Source organism: Camelus dromedarius, chromosome 33, assembly GCF_036321535.1.
Source record: "Camelus dromedarius isolate mCamDro1 chromosome 33, mCamDro1.pat, whole genome shotgun sequence".
NCBI lineage: Eukaryota > Metazoa > Chordata > Mammalia > Artiodactyla > Camelidae > Camelus > Camelus dromedarius.
Window position 1 is genome coordinate 3,376,853 of NC_087468.1, and position 16,894 is coordinate 3,393,746.

The 16,894-nt window shown below is 45.0% G+C and overlaps 1 long non-coding RNA gene across 1 annotated transcript; it reads right to left on the reverse strand.

Annotated features, from left to right (window-relative positions):
• Positions 1-969: 969 nt before the first annotated feature.
• Positions 970-12,796, reverse strand: LOC135319874 (uncharacterized). The gene is made up of 3 exons (XR_010378868.1): positions 12,277-12,796; positions 3,849-3,933; positions 970-1,038 (listed from the first exon to the last, which is right to left on the reverse strand). It is a non-coding gene; the product is annotated as an uncharacterized LOC135319874 (long non-coding RNA).
• Between the last annotated feature and the right edge of the window lie 4,098 nt (positions 12,797-16,894).

The following is a 16,894-nucleotide window of genomic DNA, read 5'->3' on the forward strand; positions in this document are numbered from 1 at the left end:
GAAACTCATCTTAGAAGAGGAAAGAATCAAGTCCAGCCACTTCATTTTACAGGAGGGGAGACTGAGACTTTGGATCTGTCCTCCTGGCAATCAGCAGCAAAGCTCTCCTAGGCCTCATGTCTTGCACTGTAGCAAAAACCAACAGATCCGTACTAGACCTATATTCATAAAAGTCACGTCTGTACTTTTCCAACAGTAGGTAATCTAAGTATCTTGCAAAATACTTCTCAAAGAGCCAGGAAATCATACAAGTTTGTTGAAATACAAAAGCATTTATTTACATATTAAAACAGCATGAGTTTTATTCTGTCTATTAAAAAAGTGACATGTGAAATCAAAATTTTGATATTTTAAAACCTGTTAAGAGTGCAGAAAAAAAATCAAAATTTTATTTAATCACAAAACAGAGAAGCTTATTCCCTGAAAATGATCAATGTGGATTTTTCTAAACTTAATGGTTCTGGTCAGAATACCAGGAATTTAAATGTCTGAGTGGATGGTTACAGGACAACAGGAATTCTGAGTTGTAACAATACACATTCTGTGTAAATAATTTTCAAGGTCCTCTGCTTAAGGCAATTTAACTAGTCCCTGTCTCACTAGAATGATACAGATTTCATTAAAACTTCATACTGCCCTAGAAGTAAAGAAAACTGAATCCTTGTTACTTTAATCCATATTCATAAATATCATATATATACATAATGAATATGCATCAGAAATAAGCTACCCTTTTTAGTATTCAGAGTTGATACTTCTAAAGTATCAGTCATTGTGACAGTACATTTTTATTAAGCACCTCTACGGTGCTTTGTATACAAAGCGTCTAACTCTCACAGTCAGACAAGGTAAACGATATTACTCAAATTTCACAAATGACGAAATGTCCTTAAGCCATGAAAACAACTAACATATTCATCATCAGGAAAGGAAAGAGTAAGGATTTTACTTACAATACTCACTGACAATCTTTCCTTCCATACTAAGACTACGTAAAACAAATTCAGTCTTTGTAAATTTTTCAGTCAATAAGCGCCCCTAGAGAAAAACAAGCAACATCATTAGCAACGGTTGAACGTTCAAAGCCCACTTCTCTTTTGCACTATAATTACTTTTAATGATTTGTTTTTAGTGCTTACAGAGCACTAAAACAAAAAAATATTAATTTTAAGTCATTACCTGAGAATAAATCATTTGTGAAAATGTACAATTTTAATTTATGCCACTCTGTCTCACATTCTTACTGGTGTCTCTCCTTTGAAGGCCTCATCAGGCTAAGATTGCTAAAATCGGTCATTTATGGACTCACAGGAGTTCGGGAACCACTCAATGGGATGCTGATTAGAGGAGCAATTGAGAATGCATCCTGTGAAGCCTGGATTCCAGCACCGAGCTAGCCACCACCAGCTGCGTGTGATTTGGGACAAGCTGGCCCATCTCTCAATCCCTCAGCTGCAAAAAAGGAGACACTGATACCTACGCTCAAACACCTGCTATGAAGTAAAACATGAGGAAAGCATTTTGACTTTAGGTATGTGTCCACTCAGCGAGTTGGTCATTATGATGATGAGGATGGCTGTTAATAAATTAAGCTAGACCAAAAAGTAGAAGTCACCATAAAGGAGAAACACTTTAAGTCAAACAGCATTTCCTTTTGGAGTGGATTGCAGAATATTCTATTGATTTTTTTAATAAACCAAATTTTGTCCATTAATTATAGATTTACAAGTTCATGGACAAGTCTCCAGAAAAAGTATTAGAGGCCTCTAAATTCTGATTACTAAGAAAGTAAAGTTTAAAAAAAATCAGGGGGGATATTTTACCTCATTTGGGAGAGTATGTTCTTAGCATGCATGAGGCCCTCAGTTCAGTCCCCAATAACTCCATTTAAAAACTTTTTTTAAGAAATGGAGAATTAAAGCAAAAATTTGGAGGAATACAGAATTCTTTTAGAGACTCAACTCAGATTTAAGATGGGGAAAAAAACTTCCATTTCTCAGAGGAAATCTTGAGAACTATGTAAACTGGATCTAAGATGTCTAGTCTTTTAACATTATTCATGAATTCATATTACCAAGTCTTAAAACTACCTGATAACCCACAGTGGTGATACTGATTGTAACAGCTGCCAACGCGGATCGAGCTCCGGCTAGGACTGCTGTGTACTGACATCTCTGCCCCTGAGGCCTCACCAGGCTGAGAGCACTAAATTCGGTCATTCATGAGCATCTCGTTTAAGTCCTCCATTTGTGCTTCTCACTCCCCCCTCACCATCTGAGGGAAGCACTGTTATCATCTTCTCCACCCGCAGATAAGGCCACTGAGGCACAGAGACTAAACCCGTTCCAGGTCACATTGTTATTAAAGGATGTCTGTATTTCTGCTGTTTTTCTTTTGACAAAGGAATCTGAGATATCAATTCAAGAGAGACTGTTAAATAATCAAGTCTGTCTGGCCTTCACAAAGAGCAGATACTATAAATTCCTAATATAGGATGAGGCTGCTGCCACAAACTGACTCAGCTTGAAATTAACATCCAAAATGAAGCAGCAGATACACGTAAGTATTCATGACTGTCAACTCCGCTCACGGGTCTGGGCCCTTCACTGCCTGAACGAGGGTGAAATCCCCACCCGTGTCATGGAGGTATGCACGGCTCTTCCAGGTCTCACCTAGGCTTCACGGGCTGTTTCCCCCCACAGACTGTCCTCAACGATTAGAAAGCTCTCAAGATTTTTACATCATGCAAAACTGAAAGACATTTCTGCAGATGGAGCACTTTCTCAGGCTTAAACCTTTTTTGCCTAAACTCACCAAGGGGGAAAAAGAAACATGACTCTACAAAGTCTCTGACCCTCACCACTCACAGGAGTAGAATGGCCTCAGCACAAGATGACTCTTCATATTGCAGGATGAGAACAAAATAAAGCCGCCCCAACATCAGGCACTCCCAGAGACAGTGCTCAGCAGTCTTCTGCACACTCACGGTTGTGCAGCCCTAACCACCATCTATTTCCTGAACACTTCATCACCCCAGAAGAAACCCTCTGTCACTAACAGTCACTCCTTAACAGCCCTCCACCCAGCCCCTTGCAACCATCACCTGCTCTCTGCCTCTGCATGTGCCTATTCTGGGCATTTGAGATCAATGAAATCAACAATATGTGGCCGTTTGTGTCTGGTTCCTTTCACTTAACGTGCTGTTATCAAGGCTCGTCCATGTTGAAGTGGCATAAGCATCTCTCTCACTCTTTTTTTTTTTTAAAACGTTAAAGTTTTTTAGAAGGTGGTAAGTACTATCAAAAAGAGTACAGTGGAATATAAGGGATTGGGTTTGAAAGGGAAAAGGGCGGGTTGAGCAGTCAGGGTGGACTTCCCAAAGCAGGAGGCCTTTTTCATCTTCCCTTTAATTTTTTTTCTTTTTTATTCACTCTTACGTCTGAATAATGTTCCACTACATGGAGATACTACATTCTGTTCATCAATTCAGCAGCTATGTATGGACGAGGTCCAGAAGAATGAGTTTAAGAGGTGACTAGCAGGGATGGCATTTAAACAAAGGGCAAGATGTGCTTTAAAAGAAAAGCCAACCAACAGAGGCACAAGGAAATTCACTGCGTTTCTGAACAAAGTGCTTGCTTGCTTCGGCAGGACTACCATGCAGGGCTGGGGCGGATATTGGAAGGGATCACGGTGAGGGAGTCACCTGAGAAGACTCCCCACTGCAAGCAGCTCAGACAATTCTCCTCCCTCATCCTGTATTTTTAGAGCCATGTTTCTATGTTTCTCTTATTTCAAGTAATAGCACTTTAACTACACATCTGATCATCTGCATCAGACCACCTTACCTCCAAGCCACAGAAAATCATTCACTGACCGGAGCAGCTTCAGGACATAACGGTGATGGATCAGGGAGTCCTGCAGCATCCCAGCCTGCAGGCACAAACCCCACATGTGCCCTGTTGATGTCCAGGAATTAAAATGCGTGGAAATATCTTACTGCTGGTGCATGACATCTACCCCCAAATTACCCCCAAAATCATGCTGGCAAAGCACTATTCAACCCTCTCACTACAAAAAAAAAAAAAAAAAAGCTAAGAAGGCAAATTTAGGCTCTTCCATTGAAAACCAGCAAACGTCACTGCCAGTATCTCCGCTGGAATGCTCCTGACTTCAAAAACCACTGGGCAGTTACTTTTCAAACGTGTAACGCATATATGTATTCCACGTAGATGACATTACAGAAGGATTTTTCTTTTCAAAAGTTCCAGTTGCAACATTAGCACAAGAAAGTTTATGTTTCAGCTCTAAAAAAATTCAATTATCTTCCACTTTCTTAATGTTGATCCTATTATTATTTTATAAAGGGAGCTATGCTGCATATTATAAACCAACTGTTTGGCTTCTGCAAACAAGACCTTTATGACCTCACTATTTCAGAGCAAACTTTAATGATACTTTGAGAGGTGGGGCCTGGGGCGCTCACTAACAGCTCTTTAAATACAGACAAGGATGTGCTATTAAGTAATGCAAAGGCTCTAACTCCACATTAACTCAGAAACCAAAGAAACTACACCAAAACGTTACTTTATCATTTTTAAATATTCCAATTCTTTTGAATATTAAATTTCTTAAAAGATATAATTTCTTTTTGAGAAAAACAACAGCTGTATTAAATTTCCTTTCACAAAGAAAGCAATCTTTATCAAGAATAAAAACCCCTATAAAAATCCAAAAGACGGGACATTTCTAGCTAAGTGAACATGCAGATCTGAAAACAAACATATGTCCTATCAGATCTCACTCGAATTAGCGCAACAAAGTACTGGGATACCCTAGAACTTACCTCTTCTGTTCCAAATGTTGGCTGAGCTAAGATCATCAGCCAAGGCAGGGAAGGAGAGAAGAGGAAAGTCCACCTGGCGGCCTCCATCTGTTTTCTTCCAGCCACAAGGTGCCGCAAGGGCGGCCCCACTAACAAGCCCTCCCCATAAGGAAATCCGTCATCCACATGCCCCTGCCGTCCCCAGGCAGCCCCGACGCCCCACTCCCACTGGTAACCTCCCAGCCTGTGAATGGTCTTCTAATGACCCCGCCAGTTTGTGGCAACCTCCCCCTCTTCCCCGCTACACACACACACACACACACACACAGAGCCAAGGCAGCCTTCCCAAAGCACAAATTTGATCACATCAACCCCCACTTCAAACCCTTCAGAGGCTCCCTGGTAGAGTTCTAGCCCCACCCCTGACCTTGACCCTGACCGTGCTCACCCAGCCTCACCTCAGTACCCAGGTCCCCAGTGACCTCAGGGGCCCCCTGACTTGCTCTTACTTCCCACTTGCCTCCAGGCTCATTTTGACTGTTTCTCAAGGAAGCCTTCCCTCCCTCCAACCTCTGCAATTTGTACCTCTGTTCCTAGAACTTTCTAGGTTAAGTCAACTTCTGACACTGCTAAGCTCCCAAGAAGCAATTACATTTTACTTACTAATGTGGGTCCACCCTCTCTCTACTAGAAACTCAGAAGTGCGCATGTTATGAATAAATGAATGACGGGGTGGGTCTCAAAGGGAGAGACATACCTGCTCTCGCCCGTCCCGGCCCTTCTTTCTGAAGAATATCAGAAGCAAAACCAGAAGTACCTTTCCTGAGGGTCACTTCCTGCTGACACCCTTCACTGCCTCCTGTGTCAGTTCTAGTAAAACCCAAGCTCCTCCTAAACCCTCCTCCCAGGACCTCTCCAGTGTCCTCCCCAGCAGGGACACCATCCACCCTGGACCACAGAGGGCAGTCTCCATGAGTCCCCACCCCACAAGCCTCCAGGCCTCTGCCCGGGCTGCACCTGCCACCTGAGCCACATTCTTGACTCCTTCTCCTGGCTGACTCTTACTCTGTCCTCAGAACTGAATGTAGAGCCCATTTCTTCCAGGAAGTCCTCTCTGATAATGTCCTTTAGGTCTTGGCTGGGCTCACTCTACAGCAGCACTGCCTGGCGACCAAGTGGTGTTTGTCCACCCGCTCCTCTGAGACCATGACATCTTGGAGGCCACATGGGAAAAAGGAGTTAGATGACAAGAGGGGTGGGAAGAGCAAAAAGCAAAATCACAGCCCAAGTCCCAAATTCAAGGATTCTGTCTCAGAAAAAAAAGAATAAAATGTTTCATACATGTGTCATTTGGCTACGATTTTTGTGGCTCATGGAAAGCAAGAGCTTGGTGTTCTAGTCCAAAAACCAAGTTACATACAAAGAAATGTATATATTCATATATAAAGCAAGCCAGAACTGCTCGACAACAGTTTGCAGTTAAATTCCAAAGGAAATTTGATAAAGGCAATCTCTCTCTCTCTCTTTTTTTTTTTTTTTTTTTTTGGAATCATATAGTTTCAGAAGTGTTTGTATAACTAAGTGATTGCTACAGCCCATGATTCTGCACTGGAGTGTTTGGGGCTGAGGAGGCCCAGATTACATGCACTGTGAAAATGCAATCACACCAACACACTGACAGGCGCCCTAGTGGCTGAGCTGAATTTTCAAAGCAGACAGCCTTACAATGGAACACAGTTCTATGTAGAAAGTAAGAAATGCAATGTTCTGTACTCAATTTCATACGTTATATGGGCCACTAACCAATAGTGCATCTTGTCTAATGAAACCCAAAAATAAATTGCCAACGTCGATTTTCTCCATCTGATCATTTTATGTTAACATTGGTTATCAAACCCTCAATCCATACAGAAACCTCAGGCTTACGCTGCAGCAGAGTTACATCCCGCGGAAGAAAGCTGATCAAGGAAGAACTGGAGAGTTCCCCTTCAGAAGCTGCTAAGTCTGGTTTTGCACCTGTACGTCATTTGCAACCACGTCATGGTCAAAGGAGTAAGACCTAACCTCTGTGGGGCGTAAAGTACTGCGTTGCTTCCTAACCATCAAAGAACACTGAGCTTTGTGAAACAGTCCTGAGGCACTTAAATCGCACTTTTTCTGAAAGGCTCCAAAACTGACCTACTTGACCATTCCAGGTACAACAGGGAGGTACCGGAATTAGTAGAGAAAACATGCCCTTGAAGTCTGACAAGGCCCTGCTTGAATCCTGCTACAGCATTTACTAGTCACTAAATGGACCAATAACTTAACCCCTCTGAGAAGGCTTGCCAATCCGCAAAAGGGGGCTGCCACCGCCCCCATGGGAGGGATAGATGTGAATGGAACACGCAATTAGGGCTGCCGACTGGTACCTGACACGGGGCCTGGCTAGTTTCCCTCCGCTGCCCTTCTCCCCCTTTAAACTTGCACTGTTCCCCCTGGTAAGGATCAAGCCCCCAGAATAGACTGCCCTTATCTTCTGTGTATCCCCGGATACATGCCTTACCCTTAGGAGGCCAGAAAAAGAACTGTCTCCTCCCCAGTCACTATCACTGTTCTTAAAAGTCTGACTTTTTTTTAACTCTATTTGCAGGGAGACTATTCCAGAACTGTCCAAGCACCATTCTCCAGGTTGGCTCCCCTCCCAGCACCCATCCCTTTTCATCTCAGATCCTCTGTCTGATTGCCTTCTGTTCATGGGAAAGAGTCCAGTAGGGTGGGGACTCCCTAGGCCTCCCTCCCTCCCTGACAGGTAAGTGTGACTACCTTCTCCCCACTCCCCACTCCAACTCCAGCTACTAAGGAGTCTCCCCTCCAGGACCCTGCAGCCTCTGCATCGCCCCAAGTCACACACGTGGCCATGACCCTCCCTTTAGATTTCATCCTGGCTGGCCCTGCCCACCACCTGGCCCTTTAAGGATAAATGGCATTGCTCTGAAAATCCCAAATGCTGCTGACTGACACACCAAAGCTGCATTGTCTGGGCTTTCCTCCAACCGAGGCAAAGCCCTACCCTCCCTCAGCTTCAGTCTGCACCTCTTGAGAAGAGCTAACCCACATGTAAGGCTGTGAACACCAGCTAAGGACGAATCCCAACGTGTATCTCTAGTCCGGCGCCTTCACCTGAGCCCCAGGCTCATAGACCCAAGTGCCTCTTTGAAGTCCTAACTTCGATGACAAATGACATCTTAAAAATGCCTCATTTCCACCATTTACTCTGGAATTCGATTCCTGGCAGGTACCTCCCAGACTCCCCATTTTAGTAACAGCCCCAGCACCCACCTAGGTGTTTGAGGTCACATTCAATTTCCACTGTTCCCTCCCACCAGTCCTGCCCTGGAATCAGTCTTGTCATTTCTGTCGCTAAGCCCATCTCAAGTCTGGTTCTGCAAAGACCGTGACCGGAACCCCACAAGCTCACAGCAAGGTGCAGTGAATTACAGTCCTCCGAAGGGTGCTCCCTGGAGGAGGAGGCATCTCCTGCCGATGGTCACCTCACAAGGCACTGGATTCTCACACAGGAGGACCAGGAGAAGGGACTCAAGGTTCTCCCGTGGTCTGAGCTTTGAAGGACCCGAGGTCTGGGGGAGCTCCTAAATAGCAGACACACTTGCCAGTGAGCAGATGAGGATGGAGGAACCCAGGCAAGGCTGTTCTCACTCTGACCCCTGGGCTCTCAGGAGCCACAGGAAAGGCCTGTGTCCAGGGCACAGCCCACCCATCACAGATCCCAGCCTACATTTGCCAACCCGGACAGCCTAGACTCCTTCTATTTATGACACTTCTTTTCTGTTCCCCCCGAGAATGTGATAGACTCTTTCAGAAAGTCTGGCCTGTCTCAAGTGAGACCAAGTCAGTGAAGGATGAAGTGTCCACATTTGGACTAGAGCATGAAAGGAGAAACAAGGCCTCATGGCCAGCATGACGGTGGTGGCCCAACCCTTCCCCCGGGGGAGATGAACCATGGTAGGGGTGAGAATGCAAGGTCCTAGTTCGGCCAAAGTATCTTCCTTCACAGCTGACTGTGGTGTTGGGGTCTCACTATCGAAAACTAATGACATGGCTGTCAGTCGTGGACGTAGCTGCAACAGACACAGAGTTAGCTATTTACTGCAAACGTGGGTTAAAAGTAAAGGCCGGTACAGGGAGGCCTGAACGGCTGCTGAGGCAAACCACAGACCCGGCTCTGAATGCCAACTGGATGAAGCAGAGTAGAACATACAGTCCCCTTTAGCGGTTCGTTTGTCCACCAGATCCAGGTGAGCCAGCCTCTTTGGAGAAGGCCATGTAGTCCTGATACTCAGAAAAACCAGCCTCGTACAGGGAAAAAAAGAGTGGCATGGATTATAGACCTGGTACTGTCCCTTTATGAAGGCAAACTAAAGTAAATGGCAGGGGGAAGTTGAATGCAAAAAAAAAAAAAAGTGACTGCTTCCTCCAAGAGTGTCCCCTGCAGCTGCTCACCCCCGAGCCGGCCACTTCCTCCTCACCAGTGACCGCCGGCCAGTAAGCGTCATCACGCACGTCACAAAGCGACAGCCAGGAACCGCGTGCTGAGCACTTTTGTGTAAAAGCAGGAATCGAGCAAGATGCTGCAGACTTTGACTTTCCAAGTTTAAATACTCCATGAAAAGAATCCCTCAGCAGCAGCCTAAATCAATTCGCATCTCACTTCTTCAAAACAAATTTAATAAGGGCGCATTTGTCACCAAATATGAGGAGGACCGAACAGGTTCCTCAAAGCAAGGATTTTAACAGGTATCAAACACTAGTGGGTGATGTGCTAACAAAGCAAATATTCCAAAAAATTAGAAAATAAAAAGTTGACTAGGATAATACATGGATCAAGGCAGCTGTTAAGTTTTTGCTTTTTAAAGCGATGGAGACAGCACAGAGGGCGATCTAGCTATTTCCAATGCAGGGTGTGAACAGCCCACCTTTTCAGACGCAACAACATGCTCACAGGGCGGTACAAGAGAAAAAGGAAAAAAGAAAAAGGAAAAGAGGAACAAGCGAAAATTAGAAAGAAACAAGAACAAAAGTGAGTTTGACAGCCTGTACAAAATTTTACGTGAGTGTGATGAGGACAAGGACGTGGGGAAGGTGAGACCCACCCTCACCTCCTGCTCCAGGGAAGGCAGGGGCCTGTGGGGATCGGCGCTGCCCGGGGACACCAACGTGGTCAGAGCCCCAAACCAAAATTCCACCTACATGCGTCTAGATAGCTTTTGAGCTACAAAATGTGGTTGCATTTCAGGCTGGAAAGTTTTACTCACTCCCACCAAGAGCAGCAGGAGAGAATTAGGCTCTGCTCCTGCACCAAAGCATTGTTTTATAAATTAATGACTGAGGAACAGTAAAAGGAACAATGGAGTAAAAGTGACTGGAGAAGAACGTGCTTGAACCGAGCTCACTGGCCGAGTTATCTCACTGACGTTCAGATGCTGGCTGAGCATCTTATGGTACCATCTTATGGTACCAAAACAGACAGATCCACCAGGAGGGAGGTTTAATGCGCTGCTGTATTTTGATGCCGAGAACCGTGACTGATACACGAGGTTCTGGGTAAACAATGATGACAGTGTCAAACACTATGGGCTAAGCACACATCCAGCTACTCTGCCAAATCCCAAGGACAGACTTCAAAAGGCAAAAACAGGCTGGCACTCTCTGGTAGGTCTACAGACTCAGAGTCAAGCAGTTGCTGAGCAAACATGTCACCAGTGCCTCCTATGACAAAAGAGGAGGCACTGGATAGGGGGCTGGGGCAGGGCTCCAGGCTTCCACTGCTCACCTACTGGTCTGTGCAGGGGGAGAAGACAGTCCCTGCTTACGTTGCACCGATGCACCTACCCGGACTAACGCCTGGGGGCTCAGCAGGAGGTGACAGGTGAGGTGAACGGAGCCAGTCTGGGAGTGGCCCGGTGCTGGCAGCTGTGCCTTCGGCAGTGGCAGGCTCCTAAAGTTGCCACCTCACCTCCAAGTAGCAGAAGGGGAGTGTGGACATGTAGATCACAGGGCCTTGTGAGGACAAGTACAGATCATGGCCACGACATGCCTTGCCCCTTCCTTAAGCCATAGAGGAATGTCCGGGAAGGAACTGAAAATTCATCCAGAGTTTGCCAGGCACCACAGGCAGGTGGGACTCGGGTCCCCTGTGCCTCTCACTCACAGGGCTGGTCTGGACTTTCTTTTTATCAATTCTCTGCAATCTTCTCCTCCAACTGACCAACAACCAGAAAGTAGGATCTGATCTTAGGTAAGTTCAAGAATCACAGAGCACCGCCTCCACAGCGGGCCCGGCAGCACGTGCCAGGTCCTCCGACAGTCACCTGTGGGACCGCCATGAGCGCTCTCCAGACTCAAGGCCCGAGGCCGTAGGCCGGGAGGGACACAGCTTCCCTCACTCTCCCCAGCAAAGGGGGACCACCTCTCGGCAAAGGCATCTCAACCTCTCCTGCCCGAGGGACAGCACGATGGACACACGGGGAAACAGAGCAGAAGATGGGGGTTAGGCAGACCAGAAGAGCTCGTCTGCACTTTCGAGGCAATGTGAGGACTTTGACGTAATCACAGGGACAAAGTGAAGATGAACCTTTCCCTGCTCTGTCCCATACTCCGTGACATGCCTTTTCCTGTGTAAATAGTTCATTCGGAAGTCCCTGGCGGTGTTTCTGATGTCCTAACCTGGCATGGTGACTGTCGGGCATGAATAGAGGGCCTGAGCCGTGCAGGTGCTGGGCCTAGGAGTCAGGAGACACCTGCTCCACCCTCAGCTCAACCAGAGCCTCGTTCTGCATCTCGGGATTCAGCATCTTATCTATAAGCAAAGAGATGAGACTGTCCCAGGAAAGGCTGCCCGACATTAATGAAATGAGATCCATGTAAAAAAGTTTCCCATTTGCCACATTTAAAAAGTAAACAAAGAAATAAACAAACAAACAAAAAACAAATACTAGAAACTGATTTTAAGAACAGACCTTACTTATTCTACTGTATGTAAAATACTATCATTTTGACTTGTAATCAACATAGAAAGTAACAAGGTAGATTACATTCCTTACTATATGTCTCAGCGTCTGATGTGCATTTGACCTACAGCACATGTCAGCTCAGACCAGCCTCCTCCCCAGTGTTCCTAGCATAAGTGGCTGTGGCTACTCTATTGGACAGCAACTCCAGGGGTCCCACCAGGGGTCCTGGCTGAAAAGCGGGAGAAAGTGTCCACAATAACCATAAAAGGAGCTCTCTGAAACAAAGGCGGATTCACTTTTAAATGTCTGTAAACCGGCGGGCTGCACCTCCCTCCACCCTTGGCTACAAGACAGCCCTCTTCCTTGCTGATCCCTTCCTGGATGTAGGGAAGCAATCTGGCACACAGCGAGGGAGGCCGGGCTTCCAGGTAGACTTACCTGCTGTCTGTGTCCAGTCCCATGAAGTCCTCTTTCTCAAACAAGGTGCAGAGGAGTGGAATCTTGTCCCCAGACTTGTCGGGGTCCCATCCAGCCACTTGTACTTGAGCATGATGAAGAGTGACTCAGTGAAGTCCTCGATCCTCTTCTCCACCAGCCTGCAGTCCTCGTAGATTGAAAGCCATGTCGGTGCGTGTCTGCTCGGCTACCTCCCCATGCAGCACAAAGACAAATAGCTGAGAGTCATAGAGCGTGGTGCCATACAGCTCCTCTGCACGTGGAGCTTCTCGAAGGCCTTAGCCGAGAGGCAGTCGGCAATGGTGACAAGGCCCACTACATTGCTGTGGGTCTGGAAGTCGCTCCACCCATTCTCAGGCGCATAGTGGTGCCTGTAGTGGATACAGAGTGCCCACTGGGAGCCGCACAGGCTGATTTGGCTCACCAAGGAGATTCGCTTATAGATGCAAAAGAAATTCTCCTCTGAGATGATCCCAAAGGCTTGGATCACCACGGGGAGAATCTGGTCATTCTCAGCGCACTGCACGTAGAGAGGGATGCTCATGTTGCAGCCCCTGCTGAGAGGGGAGAGGAGATCGAGATACATACTCTGCTGTGGGCTGTGGGCCCCTCTGGGTTGTGGTGACCTGGTGTGTACCAGCCAGAAGGTAAGGGAAGCCCAAGCAAAGCCGGGGGTACAGTTTATTCTCAGTGTCTGCACATGGCTACCGTAGGTCGGATCACATTACCCAGCTTTTGGTCCAGGCTTCCTGCCCATGCAGACCAGGGTCATTTCTTGTTTTCTGTTCCAAGCACCTAGCCAGACCCTGATGCAAAGTCAGTGCTCAAAACTGCTGAATAAAGAAATGAACAAAGGAACTGCTTTCCACACCCCTTTAAGCAGAATATAAAGAAAAGAACCACAGTGGGATCAAAACATCTGGATTTCAACTCCAATTTATTTGAACTCCTAAGCTGCAGAATAATGGATAATATAACTTGCTTTGGGGAGGAGGGTACAGTTCAGTGGTAGAGCACGTGCTTAGCAAGTACGAGGTCCTGTGTTTAATACCCAGTACCTCATTTTAAAAAGTGAAACAAATAAACAAACCTAATTACCCTCCTCAAAAAAAAAATTTTAACTCAAAATTCAAAAAAAAGCCTTGCAATTGACACAACATTGTAAACTTGACTATACTTCCATTAAAAAAAAATCCTTGCCTAACAAGAATATATCTGGATTATGGAAGTTTGCAAATGTAAAATGCCTAGGTTACAACCTGCATAAAAAGTGGGGACTGTACAAATTTACTATCCCTCCTTTATGAGCTATATTTCCTTTGGGGTGGGTTATAACCTCTCAGAGCTAATTTTCTCAGATTAAAAAACAGAAAATATTACCTGATTCTCAGTACTGCTGAAGAATCTGATAACCCTATTAAAGCATCTGACACACAGAGGTTACTCAATAAATATTTGTTGAATGAATGAATAAACACGCAAGTGAATGCTGCCCATGCTACAGACCATCACAATGGTACTGCCTGGAAATCCCAAGCCCATGTTCCACCCGACTCTACATTAACCATGTGGGTGAACTGTGCAGGTCTGTGTGCTTCTCTAAGCCCCAGATTAATCATGAATAGAAATGAGGGCAAAAACACAAACCTCAAAGGGTTAATGAGTCAGTAATGAATTGTCCCCGAATTTTGCAAGATTGAACCATTAAGGAAAATTGGGCAAAGGGTCCATAGGCCCTCTCCATATTATCTCTTATGACTACATGGGAATCTACATTACATCACAAAATTAAAAGTCTAATTTTTTAAAGAGGCTATTGAGTTTAAATGAGCTCACTGTCTCAAATAAGGAACACACAGCACAAATAGGACAATCCCTAGACCATGAGATACACTCAGTTAAATTACCCACTGAACCCACTGGTCCCTCCAACTTCAGAACACGAGGATGGGTCCTCGTGGCCAGATTCCACTGCACCTGAAGCTAACAAAGCTAATGGTCCCCACTTCCAAGAGCCCCTGTCACCACCCTAGGTCTAAGTTTGTGTTTGTAATTTTTTTCTTTTTATTAAATAGAAACCCCCAATTGAATAGCCTTCAGGTCACCAAAACCTGACCATAGAAATCAAGATGGCAACCCTTCTTGGTGAAACAATAAAATGAAAAGCCATTTCCACAAGAACTCTGTGTAAATCTACTAGGGAACTTCATCCTGGACTGAGGGGAAGAGGACTGGGGAGGAGGGGGCAATCTGGGGCACAGAGAACCATGGGCCACCTGTCCCACGATGGACTTTAGTTTCAACACTCACCCTCTAGGAACTTCAAAATACACACAGAGTGCTATGGACAAGATTTTTTTTTTTTTTTAAGAAATCACTGACTCCCTAGCAGGTCTTGTTTCTACCGAGACACAAATGGATTATGTGTATAATGTTTCACAAAAACCCTAAAATACTATCACCCTAATTTGTCACATGAAGAAACTGAGGGAGAGAGGTTTATCACGTTGTGCAAGATTAGAGAGAGGCCACATCAGACAACGTATTTAAACCCAATCCCCTGCTCCATTGCTCACACTAGAAAGTGTGATACACTGCCCCTTTCCTGCCCTTTCCCTGCAGTAAATCTCTGAAGACTTTTCTGTGCCACCTGGAATCACAATCACATCAGTTTTCCACAAAGAGCTATGTCACTCCTTGGAGGACGTATCAAAATCTAAAGGGTTGGAATGGGAGGAGAGATTTGCATTTTCTGTTTCTCAAAGGAAACATGGCTTTAAAAGAAACTGAAAAGGACTTATCTAGGCTATGGTCTCATTGTACAGAGAAGGAAATGGAGGCTCAGAAGAGATTAGGAAAGGTCCTTATTAACAAATATTGCCTGAGTGCAGCACCAAGCCAGCCCTGGGCACTGCTGTGGGAGGATCTGGGAGGCCCAGTAGAATGAGTGTTAGAAAAAGGAAAGAGAAGAAGCATACAAGGCGCTGTCTCTACATCACCATAACATGGAATTCCAGCAAATTATCCAGTATGGGTGCAGCCAACATTAAGATTGGCTAGAGAGGTTATAGAAACCTGGAAGTCTCAAGCATAGTGGAAATTCCAACATTTACTATGTTTTTTTCCCAGTTCAAGCATCAGCTCAGTGGGTACTCTGTACCAGGGACTACACGAGGCCTGGAGTTCTCCCAAATACAGATCTCTATTACCACGTGTGCAAACCACATAAAGGCCACCAGAAGAAAAGCGCCCACAGATAAGATGGAATTACTGAAACTGAAAGCAGCCAAGCAGCATATATTAACTAGGAAAAATGGTGCTGCTAGAAATGGACTCATGGGCATAGAAACAAACTGTGGTTAGCAGGCAGGAAAAGGGGGATTAACAGATACACATTAATTAATATAAAATAAATGACAAGGACCTGCTATATAGCACAGGGAACTATATTCAAGTTCTTGTAATGATTTGTACTAAAAACAATCTAAAAGGTATATATATATGCATATGTTAATAACTGAATCTCTGCTGTCACCTGAATCTAACATTGTAAGTTAACTACACTTCAATAAAAAATAATTAGAAAAATAAAAGTAAGTCATTAAAAAAAAAAAAAAGAACACTGTAATACCTGTAGCTGTAGGTGGTGGAGAATTCTGGCTGCAAGCAGCAAGTCCACTGGATCACTCCAGCACTGACTATCAACCTTTCTGAACATCAGAGTCACTTGGCTTCACTGAGGTTACTTTTCTCTTCTGTGAAAGGCTACAATTGCAACTAACAATGTATAGAATTTCATCATTCACAAGCCCAACAATTAGTGAGGACTTCCCATGGGCCAGGCTCTGGACAGATGAAAAGATAGGGTCTCAGATATATTCAAGGGTAGAAGAAGTTTTTGCCATAAAGACGTTAATTCTTCCTGTTTTGATAGACAGATTCAATGCAATTCTGATTAGAATGCCTACCAGACTTTTCATGGAATGTAACAAGTTAATTTATGGTCAGGAAAAGCCAAGAAACTTCTTTAGAACCACCACTGGGGAAGAGTGGATAGGTCATTGATTTCCACTGTTCTTTCTGAAGTGATGAAAACGTTCTGGAATAATAATGCTTGCACCACTGTGAATATGCTAAAAGCTGCTGAATTGTACCATTTAAATGGATGGACTTCACGGTGTGTGAACAATATCATAATAAAGCTGTTATATGAAAAAAATATTTCTTGACAATTATTTTCACCTCTATACAACTAGTCTGCCACACAATTTAAGAAAAACAAAAAACCAAAACAAACCAAACTGTGCCAGGAGCTATTTAGGACTGCAATGTCCCTAGGTCTCCAACCCCTCTGGTGGTGCTGTTCCTGTTAACACACACTAGCTGGGCTGGGCTACTTAGTGACTGTAACTATCTTTCTAAAATCGACGTTCACACATTTCACCCTGGGAGAGGGAAGCCTGGAGGATGTCACAGCCTCATGCCTTCAGATCATTTTTAACTGAACCAAGCCCTGCTTTCAACACTGTAATCCCTCTCACTATATAAACACGTGACATCATCAAGCACCGCCATCATAACACCTGAAAGTGTTCAAGGA